General features: G+C 56.5%; 1 non-coding gene and 1 pseudogene across 1 annotated transcript; both read left to right on the forward strand.

Moving 5' to 3' along the window:
- Positions 1-12,090, forward strand: part of LOC120381577 — a 78,432-nt pseudogene that overhangs the window by 52,221 nt on the left and 14,121 nt on the right.
- TRNAV-AAC lies at positions 7,887-7,959 on the forward strand. Its single transcript has one exon. It is a non-coding gene; the product is annotated as a tRNA-Val (tRNA).

Here is a 12,090-nt window from a genome sequence, read left to right on the forward strand (position 1 = left end):
GGAAACAGCTGCCCCTGCTCTCCAGGAGTCTGTGCGTTCCACCCAGCAACGTACACACCTGCTCCGCACTGAAGGGGGGGGGTCAGACAGTGACCGGGCTGGTAACACAAATACTTCAGACTATTAACTCCAGGTCCCTTCCTTGCTTTAAACCAGGATGTGCCAGTCACCTGGTAACCATGGTGTTATCTTCACCTTAAAATACCTCTCAGGACATTTTCAGCGAGCCCTCCACCCCCTGCCCTCCCTGCAGCCAGCCCCTGTCTCCAGTCAACCCCCCATGCCCCCCAGCCAGCTGCCCCCCCCCCTGCCCCCCCCTGCACTGCAGCTAGCCCCACACCCTCATGCCCATCCTGCCTGCAGCCAGCCCCTGCCTCCAGCCAGCCCCGCACCCCCTGCCCGGCCCATAGCCACCACCTGTCTGCAGCCAGCCCCGCACCCCATGCCCTGCCTGCGGCCCTGCACCCTCTGCCCTGCCCGCACCAGCCACGTCCTCCCTGCCCTGCCTGCAGCCAGCTCCACACCCCCTGCACCCAGCCAGCCCCTTCCACACCCCCTGCCCTGTCTCCAGCTAACTCCTGCCACACACCCCTGTGGCCCCACCCAAAGCCAGCCAGCCCCCACTCACCCCCAGCTGTGCACACCCTGCCCTGTCTCCAGCCAACTCCTGCCACACCCCCCGGCCTGAAGCCAACCAGTCCTGCACTCCTCTTTCTCCAGCCCTGCCAACCCCTGATGCACCCCCTGCGTCCCTGCCTGAAGCCAGCCAGCCTGCCCCACACACCCCTGTCTCCAGCCAGCCCCGCACCCCTTGCCCTGCCTGCAGCCAGACCCTACCTCCAATCAGCCTCTGCCCTGCCTCCAGCCAGCCCCATGGCCACTGGTGCCCTGCAGTTCCCAGGGCAGGAACCCTGCACACCTGCTTCAATGAGGGGGGCAGGGAGCAGCTGGGACCCACACCTGTGCACACCCGAGGGTGACCAGACAGCAAGTGTGAAAAATCGGGACAGGGAGTGGGGGGTAATAGGATCCTAGATAAGAAAAAGACCCCAAAATTGGGACTGTCCCTATAAAATTGGGACATCTGGTCACCCTAGCACACCCCCAGGACTCCTGAGTTCCATTGCTGGGTTTCCTATTGGTTCCACTGCTGGTTGTTTTCCTTTTCCTGGGGGACTCTGGGCAAGTTGCTCCCCCCCCCCCCTCTAGGGCTCTGTCCCCAGCAGGCAAATGGGGATTTCGTACCTTCCCGCTAGTGGAAAGTGCTGGGAGAATCCCCCAGCCAAAGCTGCTCTGACAGCGCTAAGCAGCATCTGACCATTTCAGGTCGGAGCGCACTGCCCAGGAGGAGGAGAGTCTGGCTCTGGGGTTTCACTTCAGCCCAGTCTAGAGAGAGGGGCCCAGCCATGGGGTTTGGCTCAAGAAGACCAAGTCTCCAATTCGTTAAGGGCATTTTGAATTCCAATCCTGTGCTCCAAAGTGCTTGGTGTCAGCTGCACATTTTAGAACGATACTCTCCACTCCATTTTCCAAATCATCATTCATACTGTTCACCCACCTCCACTAGGCCTGGAACCCTGCCAAAGAAGGAAAGAGGCTGGGTTTGGAATGATTTGTTCTTGACAAATCCATGATCCCTCGTGCTAAGAACCAAATTATCCTGTAGGTGCTGCTGACAAACTGAGTGTTTAAGAATATATTCCAGTATCTCTCCAGCTATGGAAGTGAGGCTAGCTAGTCTGTAAGGCCCAGGGGTCTCTTTGTTCCCGTTTGAAAGATAGATCCTGTCTTGTTCATGGATGGGAAGATGTTCTTTTTCAGGGATCTCAGACGAGAACTGGGGCACAACACCTGGTTTGTTAAGGCCACAAAAATGGAGCCAGGAACCTCTTCTCTCCTGCTGGCAAAGAACCCCAGGTACCTAAAAGACAGAGACTCACATCCCTGAATGGGCTTTAGAAAAGGCAGTGGTTAAAAAGTTTGGCCCCGACCATTTCTTGTTTCCACAGACTAGACATTTTAGCAAACTTTAGAATTCCTTGGTGCTAAACACCGTGAAACTCTCCTTTCTCCTTCACAGAGGGCTTTATCGCCCCTTATCTCACTCAGGCTCAGGACTGCCCAGAGTTCGAGAACTGTCCCTGTTCCCATTGGGCAGATGGGGAGGAGCCTGAGGTATAGAGAAGGGAAGTGACCTGTCACCAGATGGATCAGACTGAACAGGTTTCAGACCTCGAGGAGGCTCTTACCTTCTAAACAGGGAAAACGGCTGTTTTCTAGTAAAATCACTAAAAGGGAAGGAGAAAACTCGAAAGAGGTTCCTCCTGGCGCTCACGTCCGTGAACCCGAATACTCTCTCAGTCCTCAAAGAGAGACCTGGAGAAGGAGACTTGCTGGAGTAAAGCCACAGGGGTCTCTGAGGTTTCCCTGGCCCCTCGCCCCTGTCCTGCCTGGCTGATGTCAGCATCTCTCTGTGAGGTCACCACCTCCCCACCACCTTGGACCAATAGTCTGAGGTCCTGCAAAAGGCCTTTGTGATGTCACTGCCACACCCCTCCCTTGCTGGGCTAATGTCCTGCCCCTGGCCAGGCACTTTGGAGGTTTGAGCTACTCCCTGGGGATCACCCCACTCAAGGAGCGTTCGTTCTAGGCAGCAAGCCGGCTAGACAGGGAAATATCAGACGCTGCTCCCAGTGCTACACTCAGTTTTTCAGAAATTAGTTGACTTTATGGCCAGAAGAGACCATTAGAGCATCTAATCTGACCCCCTGCATATCACAGGCCTCCTGTATGACACAAGAGCTACTTTTGGGGGAAAACACATTCCAGAAAGGGATCTAGTCTTCATGAAATGACATCAGGAGATGGAGAATCCACCACTTTCCTTGGTAGCTTGTTCCTGTGGTGAATCATCCTCGCTGTTGAATATTTGTGCCTTAGTTGTAATATGAATTTGTCTCTTTTCACCTTCCAGCCATTGGGTCTTGTTAGGCCTTTCTCTGCTCGATTCAAGAGCCCTTTAATACCCAATCTTTTCTCTCCATTAAGGCACTTCAACACTTTAATGAAGTCACCTTTCAATCTTCTTTTGATAAGCTAAACAGGTTGAGCTCTTTCAATAGCTCACTAGAAGGCATTTTTCTCCAGCCCTCAGAACATTTGGTGGCTCTTTGCTGCCTCAGCTCCAATTTCACAACATCTTTTTCAAAGGAGGACACCAAAACTGGAGGCTATTCCAGTATCAGTCTCACTGATGCCGTGTCACCTCCTGTGACATTATTCACATAATCTGTAACTGTATAGATCACCGTTGCAACTGCTGTTCTATTTGTAGCCAATATTGTAGAAAGGTTGTAGCGTAAGGGGTCTATGGAGAGGTTCTGATTGGCTGATTATAATGATGCTATTTCTAGATGTGTATCATTTTTATAGTTGACGTTATGAATTCCTGCTCATTTCCCCACTGGCTGGAGCATGGCTAGAGTGTGTCTGTGGTTAATGATGCTGTAGATTGTTCGTTTCCTGCCTTGGCAATTCAGACAGTCCCTTTTCCCAACATATCTCCAGCACATCATTAGTTCCAATAACAGGGGCAGCTTTTCTCTGGGGCACTGAGATTTTTTGGGGAGTTGGTGGCTCCTTTCTTTCCTCACCCTGGAGTAAACTCATAAGAACATAAGAACATAAGAAAGGCCGTGCTGGTCAGAACAAAGGTCCATCTAGCCCAGTATCTGTCTACCGACAGTAGCCAATGCCAGGTGCCCCAGAGGGAGTGAACCTAACAGGCAATGATCAAGTGATCTCTCTCCTGCCATCCATCTCCATCCTCTGACGAATAGAGGCTAGGGACACCATTCTTACCCATCCTGGCTAATAGCCATTTATGGACTTAGCCACCATGAATTTATCCAGTCCCCTTTTAAACATTGTTATAGTCCTAGCCTTCACAACGTCCTCAGGTAAGGAGTTCCACAAGTTGACTGTGTGCTGTGTGAAGAAGAACTTCCTTTTATTTGTTTTAAACCTGCTGCCTATTAATTTCATTTGGTGACCCCTAGTTCTTGTATTATGGGAATAAGTAAATAACTTTTCCTTATCCACTTTCTCAACATCACTCATGATTTTATATACCTCTATCATATCCCCCCTTAGTCTTCTCTTTTCCAACTCAGCTTTTTATTCCATGGTTCATGCTTTATGGAATAACAACATCAGCCTGAAGAAAGAGGAGAGTGAATATCTCACTGCCAGGGCTGAAGGTGGCCACGTCCCCTCTGTCTGACCGTTGCCATTGCAGGAGAGAAGGTTTCAATGGAATCGAATGCCCTGGCTCAGACAAGTGACACAGGGAGGTTTTGCTGTTCATGGATCCATGCAAAGGAAATTGTGTCTCTGTGTGAAACTGAGAAGGAAAATGAAACGGCCACAGGGTGGCGCAATGCCCTAAGCTAAGGCAGGAGGGTGAAGGAATCGGGCTGAGGAATGACTGACGTGGACTCACCTGGGATTGAAATGACATTTGTCTGTGTCGGGCAGTGAGAAACTGACATTAATTCAGATGCGGGGTTGAGGCTTCTTTAGCTCCTTGTAGAACTTGAACTTGATTTCCCAGAAGGGAGAAAGGGAAAGTCTGGGGCAGCCTTGAGTCCCTGGCTGGGTCTCCTGGGCAGTGGAAAACGTCCCTTGTTTGGCCCTGCCAAGGGGATCGTGGAGGCTGAGACGCCCCTCGGCTTGGATCAAAGGGGGAGTTGGATGGAATTTATCACACAACCCTCCCTGCTCCCCAGAGCCCCACGGGGAGAAGCTAGAGAAGGGGGAGTCATTCCTCCCCTGCGCTCCCAGAAGAGCTGCTAGCAGGGCCGCCCAGAGGTGGGGGCAAGTGGGGCAATTTGCCCCAGGCCCTGGGTCTTGCAGGGGCCCCCACAAGCAGGAGCGTAGCTAGGGGGGAGCAGGGGGGGCTGCAGCTCCCCCACTGAGCACATTCCCCCAAAGTGGCGCCTTAGTAGGAATTTGGAATAAGGTGGAAAGATCTGGAATTTCCCCCCACACACACACCCCCCCTGGGGTGGCTGGGGGTGCCGGGGTCGGGGCCTCGCCCGGGGCTGGGGGGGGGGTGGGGGTGTCGGTGGGGGAGCAGTAGGGGGGAAAGGGCGGAGCCCAGAGCTGGGGCAGCAGGGGGGCTGTGGGGGGCAGAGCCGCGGGCTGGGGTGGCGGGGGGTGTGGGTGGCGGGGGCAGAGCCCAGGTCTGGGGTGGCAGGGAGGTGCAGTGGGGAGCCCAGGGCTTGGGTGGGGGCAGCCAAAAATTTTTTTGCTTGGGACGGCAAAAAACCTAGAGCCGGCCCTGCCTCCACCCACCGTGAGGTAGGTAGGAGCAGATCATTATTATCCCTACTTGAAAGAGGGAGAAGCTGAGGCTGAGAAAGGAGAATTGACTTGTCTGAGGTCACACAGCCAGTCAGGGGCAGAGTTGGGAATAGGACCCAAGAGCTCTGATTTTCAAACTAACCATTGGATCTTGAATTTCAGACATTGAATGACCTGAATAAAATGCTCTCAGATGAGCTCCAGACCAACAACAGTGCACAGGAATTATTCAGCAAGTATTTGAAGAGAATCATGTTAGAGAGAATCATGAACTGCTCAGAGACCATTAATGCAGAGAAGCAGCAAAATTCGTCAAACATAGAACTGGTTCTGACTTATTTCCTTGGTCTTGAAAGAGAACAAGGACCTGAGTTTCCTCCCTGTCAATAACTCCCCTCCTCAGCCAATCAGGGTAGAGACTGAGGACGGGAGGCTGAGGGTTCTCACCAGAGAGCCCAAAGGATGGCCCAGGTCATTGGTGGGGATCAAATAAAGTTCAGAATAAAATTCTGCCTCCTTAAGCTCATGTTTTCCATGCCTAGAATTCAACTGTCACCAGATGGATCAGACTGAACAGGTTTCAAACCTCCAGGAGGCTCTTACCTTCTAAACAGGGACAGCTGTTTTCTAGTAAAATCACTAAAAGGGAAGGAGAAAACTCAAAAGAGGTTCCTCCTGGCACTCACGTCCGTGAACCCGAATACTCCCTCAGTCCTCAGAGAGAGACCTGGAGAAGGAGACTTGCTGAAGCAAAGCCACAGGGGTCTCTGAGGTTTCCCTGGCCCCTCGCCCCTGTCCTGCCTGGCTGATGTCAGCATCTCTCTGTGAGGTCACCACCTCCCCACCAATAGTTTGAGGTCCTGCAAAAAACCTTTGTGATGTCACTGCTGCACCCTTCCCTTGCTGGCCTAATGTCCTGCCTCAGGCCAGGCACTTTGGAGGTTTGAGCTACTCCCTGTGGATCACCCCACTCAAGGAGCGTTCGTTCTAGGCAGCAAGCCAGCTAGAAAGGAAAACATCAGATGCTGCTCCCAGTGCTACACTCAGTTTTTCAGAAATTAGTCGACTTTCCGGCCAGTAGAGACCATTAGAGCATCTAATCTGACCCCCTGCACAGGCCTCCTGTATGACACAATAGCAGGTGAGGGAGGGGGGCTGAGGAGGCGAGTGGGTGGGCAGTGGCGAGGGGGCGGGTGAGCCGGCAGAGAGCCAATATTCATAACTTCAACTACAAAAATGATACACATCTAGAGATAGCATCATTATAATCAGCCAATCAGAACCTCTCCATAGACCCCTTAAATGACCACTTCCCTGTAATATTGGCTGCAAATATAGAACAGCGGTCGCAACGGTGATCTATACAGTTACAGATTATGTCAATAACGTCACAAGAGGTGACACGGCATCAGTGAGACTGATACTGGAATACTGCCTCCAGTTTTGGTGTCCTCATTTGAAAAAGATGTTGTGAAATTGGAGCTGGGGCAGCAAAGAGCCACCAAAGGTTCTGAGGGCTGGAGAAAACTGCCTTCTAGTGAGCTATTGAAAGAGCTCAACCTGTTTAGCTTGTCAAAAGAAGATTGAAAGGTGACTTCATTGAAGTGTTGAAGTGCCTTCAGGGAGAGAAAAGATTTGGGAATTAAAGGGCTCTTGAATCAAGCAGAGAAAGGACTGAGAGAGTATTCGGGTTCACGGATGTGAGCACCAGGAGGAACCTCTTTCGAGTTTTCTCCTTCCCTTTTAGTGATTTTACTAGAAAACAGCCGTCCCTGTTTAGAAGGTAAGAGCCTCCTGGAGGTTTGAAACCTGTTCAGTCTGATCCATCTGGTGACAGTTGAATTCTAGGCATGGAAAACACAAGGGTAAGGAGGCAGAATTTTATTCTGCACCTGTGATTTTGTCCCTTAGAATCACGGGGGACATAAGGGTTTGTCCTTTTTGTTTCACCTCTTGCTCCATCCACTGTCTGATCCCTCTTTTCTCTTTGTCTCTTGCTTCCTTTGTCCTTTCTCCTGTTCCCCTCCCAAAATCAGTTTTTTTTCTCCTGCTGATAACAGCTCATGTTAACTGATCACTCTTGTTATAGTGTGTATGGCAACACCCATTTTTTCACGTTCTCTGTGTGTATATATATCTTCCTACTGAATTTTTAACTGCATGCATCCGCTGAAGTGAGTTTTAGCCCACAAAAGCTTATGCTCAAATACATTTGTTAGTCTCTAAGGTGCCACATGTTCTCTTTGTTCTTTTTGCAGATAAATTAATGGAGGTTAAGTCCATTAATGGATATTAGCCAGGATGGGTAAGGAATGGTGTCCCTAGCCTCTGTTTGTCAGAGAGTGCAGATGGATGGCAGGAGAGAGATCACTTGATCATTTCCGGTTAGGTTCACTCCCTCTTGGGCACCTGGCATTGGCCACTGTTGGCAGATAGGATATGGGGTTGGATGGACCTTTGGTCTGACCCAGTATGGCCGTTCTTATGTTCTTATGAAGGGAAGGGCACAGCCCCATCACAGAGTTTCTGTAGTGTAGTGGTTATCACGTTTGCCTAACACGCAAAAGGTCCCTGGTTCAAAGCCAGGCAGAAACATGGTGGCTTCCTTTTTTCAGCTCCTAGTGGCCTGTCCCTGCTGTTGTAGGAGCAGCAGTGATTTCTATGCTCAAAAGGTCTGTTATACTTCCCCTCCCCCTCGCTTTTGTCTCCTCTCCCTCTCTGAATGCCTGTGAAGTGGCTTTCCCCCTCCCCCTCCCGCTCCCTCCTGGAATGCTTGGGGGATGAATGGGCTGGTTGAAGATCAGAAGAGCTCCTAGATAGACAAGGTGTCTGGGACTCTCATTAGGCAGCACTCACACACCCAGAGCATGGACCCTGCATGGACACTGGCTGAGGTGGAGTGTGACCCACCGGATGCAGCCAAGTCATCTCCAGTCGCAGGCCATGAGGAGCAGGACCTTAAAAGGGGAAGGGGCCCTGTGCTCAGCTGTGCTTTCACAGTGCTGCCTAATGAGAGCCCCAGACACCTTGTCTATCTAGGAGCTCTTCTGCTCTTCCAGCTGTTCAACCAGCCCCTTCATCCCACAAGCATTGCAGGAGGGGGGGAGGGGGAAAGCCACTTCACAGGCATTCAGAGAGGGAGAGGAGACAAGCAGGGCGGGGGGGGGGGGAGTGTAACAGACCTTTTGGGCATACAGGTGATACGCAGCACACAGATCACTGCTGCTCCTACAACAGGGTAAGTTCTCAAGCAGCATGTTTCTTACTCTGCCCATCTGCCAATTTGATAATTATCGATGAAAATATTTTGCCATTGGGTTGTGCGTTTACACAGAAATTGACATTTACCAACAAATACGTAATTCTTCCAGTCCTGCCTAGTCTGCAGTTGATGGGTTTAGAGGACACATTCACTCTCCCCACCCCATCCCAGGCCGGTGCTCTCAACGACCCACACTGCTGGGACCCTTCCCTGGTCTCCGCTCAGACCTCTGCCCCCCACCCCCACTTCTGGGATCCCCTCCCCACACTGTCTAACTCCCCTGCTGGCAGGATCCCTTCCTGTTCCTTTCATTTCCTGTCTCCACTCTGGGCAAAAGCTCTGCACTGTTCCCACACCAGAAGTTGAACCCAGGTCACCTGGGTGAAAACCAGGAATCCTGACCACTAGCCCATATGGGACTATTGGTGCAGCTGACGAAGTGGGGATTCACCCACGAAAGCTCCTGCTCCAATACGTCTGTTAGTCTATAAGATGCCACAGGACTCTTTGCTGCTGTTATTACTACAACTCTCAACCCCTCGTGAGCGCAGCAGGGACTAGCGTGACCGGATGTCCCGATTTTTGGGCCTTTTTATATAGGCTCCTATTACCCCCACTCCCTGTCCCGATTTTTCACATTTGCTGTCTGGTCACCCTAGCAGGGGTTGCACACAGGGCTGCATTAACCCTTCAGGTGCTGAGGTTTCCCTCACTCCATTCCCAGTGCCTGTGATGAGGAAAGAGACATCAGGGCTCCCAGGTGCTGCACAGACCATGACTGAGATCAGGACCCCATATTGTGCTAGGTGCTGTACAATCCCTGTCCAACACTGGGACTGAGCCTCTGCTGCCCAACTGCTTCTGAATCCATCTGGAGCACCCAGGAGCAGCGACAGGGTTTCCTTTCCACCTTTCCAAACAGTCCTTCTTTCCCTGCCCCCAATTCTGCTTTCACACCCTAGGCCCATCTCCTCTCTTTGTTCCCCTCCGGGTGATCAGAGATGGAGGCAACTTCAGCCACTGGAGACAGCCCCAGCGAGTGCTGCAGCCCACCGGGGTGATTGCAGACACAGGAAGGAGCAGCTGGGAGCAGGGGTGCTGGGAAGAAGGAGGCAGGAGAACAAATTGGGGGGCAGCTCCTGGGGTGGGGCTCTGGCACAGCCCATGGGCGGGCAGCTCCTGGGGCGGGGCTCTGGCACAGCCCGGGGTGGGGCAGCTCCTGGGGCGGGGCTCTGGCACAGCCCGGGGGTGGGGCAGCTCCTGGGGGCGGGGCTCTGGCACAGCCTGGGGGCGGGGCACGGGCACAGCGCGGGGCGGGGCAGCTCCTGGGGCAGGGCTCAGGCACAGCCCGGGGCGGGGCAGCTCCTGGGGCAGGGCTCTGGCAGAGGCCGGGGGCGGGGCAGCTCCTGGGGGCGGGGCTGTGGCACAGCCTGGGGTGGGGCAGCTCCTGGGGCGGGGCTCTGGCACAGACGGGGGCGGGGCAGCTCCTGGGGGCGGGGCTCTGGCACAGCCCGGGGGCGGGGCAGCTCCTGGGGGCGGGGCTCTGACACAGCCCGGGGGCGGGGCAGCTCCTGGGGGCGGGGCTCTGACACAGGCCAGGGGCGGGGCAGCTCCTGGGGGCGGGGCTCTGGCACAGCCCAGGGGCGGGGCAGCTCCTGGGGGCGGGGCTCTGGCACATTGTGACGCAGGAGCCCGGGCTCAGCAGCTGTTCCCTGGTGGCCACGTGCTGCCAGCAGCGCTGGAGCCGCCCGGGCCGGAGCGGAGCCGCTGTTCTCAGCTGCAGCAGGAGCTGCCCCCGGCCCCGCTGGGCTCCAGGTGGGGACAGAGCCTGGGGCCCGGAGCTCCCCTGGGTGCGGCTGGCGGGGCGGGAGGGGAGAGGCCGGAGCTGCAGGCGGGGGGTTGATCGGTCTCTGGGCACCAGGGGAGCCCCGGGGCAGAGTGTGTGTGTGAGTGTCCCGGGCCCAGGCGTGCGCAGGGGGGGAGCCCCGGCACCCCAATGCCCTGAGCCCCGGCTGGGGAGGCTGCTCCCCCCCCTCCCGTGCGGGCTCCGGGGGGAGGGGGGAGGCTGCGGCGGCTGCAGGCGGGTGCTCGGCCCCCGCCTCGGGAATGACCCGCTGCCGACAGCTTGTGGCGCCTCCTCCGCGGAGCTTTTCCCCGGGGGCGGCCTGGGCGCAGCTGCGATCAGCTGTTTGCTGGGCAGGCTCCGCTCAGCTGCTCCCCCCTGCTCCTGGGGGGCTGAGTGAGCCCCCCCAAACAGCCCCAGGGGTCGGTGTGGGGGGGCAGCAGCTCCAGCCCCAGGAAGCTGGAGCAGCTGGGAGCGGGGGAGGTTGCGGGGCACAGGGAGGGGCTGGGGCAGCTGGGAGCAGGTGGGGGGGAGTTGCAGGGCACAGGGAGGGGCTGGGGCAGCTGGGAGCGGGGGTGTTGCTGGGCACAGGGAGGGGCTGGGGGCGCTGGGAGCAGGGGTTGCAGGGCACAGGGAGGGGCTGGGGCAGCTGGGAGCAGGGGGCGTTGTGGGGCACAGGGAGGGGCTGGGGCAGCTGGGAGCGGGGGTTGCAGGGCACAGGGAGGGCTGGGGCAGCTGGGAGGGGATTGCGGGGCACGGGGGCTGGGGTAGCTGGGAGCGGGGGAGGCGCCGGGAGGAAGGAGGCAGGAGCCGAGAGGGAGAACAAAGAACCGGGACCATCAGCCCCCGGCAGCTCTGGAGAGACCAGACGCTGCTGCCTCCATCGGGAGCTGGGAGCGGAGCAGCTGCTGCTTCCCCAGCGGGGTCTGTGCTGGGGGGAGCCCGGCATTAACCCCTCCGGGCCCGGCCGGGGGCTTCTCTGGCTAGTAACCGCCCCGGGCTCTGCTGAGGCTCCCGGTGACTGAGCCCGTGGGGCGGGGCAGGTCCCGGCTCTGCGCGGTGCCCCCCCCCATCGCTGCCCCCGGGGGCCCGGAGCTGCTGCAGCGCTGAGGCCGGGAGGATCCTTCCCGCCGCGAGTCTGAGCCGCCCCCCCCCGGCTCTGCTGTGCCCGGTAACGGGGGGGGGGGGTGAAGCGGGTCCCCCCGCCCGGTGCCCCCTTCCCCGCACGGGCGGAGCGGGGCAGCCGCGGGGAGAGACCCCCGGGAACGGGGCGGTGACCCCGGCTCCCAGCCCGGGGCAGGGCGCTAGGGAAGGGGAGGGACCGGGAGAGGGTGTGAGGAGAAATTAGAGGGGGGGGCAGGTTCCCAGATCTCTGACCCCCACACTCACTGCAGCCTCCCTGCCCAGGGTCACTTCCCTGTGACCGAGGTGAGGAGCAGAGAGAGGAAGAACCAGCCCCGGACTCTCCCTGTCCCCCCTGCGGCAGGAGTGCGCTGCCCTGGGGGCAGGGGCAGGGGGACCCCCCCCCAAAGGGCTCCTTTGGGCAGGGGCGGCTCTAGAGCCCAGCGGGGCAAGCACCCGCCTGGGGCGGCCCTTTCCCAGGGGGGCGGCAGGCTGGGCC

Source organism: Mauremys reevesii, linkage group 14 (assembly GCF_016161935.1).
Source record: "Mauremys reevesii isolate NIE-2019 linkage group 14, ASM1616193v1, whole genome shotgun sequence".
NCBI lineage: Eukaryota > Metazoa > Chordata > Testudines > Geoemydidae > Mauremys > Mauremys reevesii.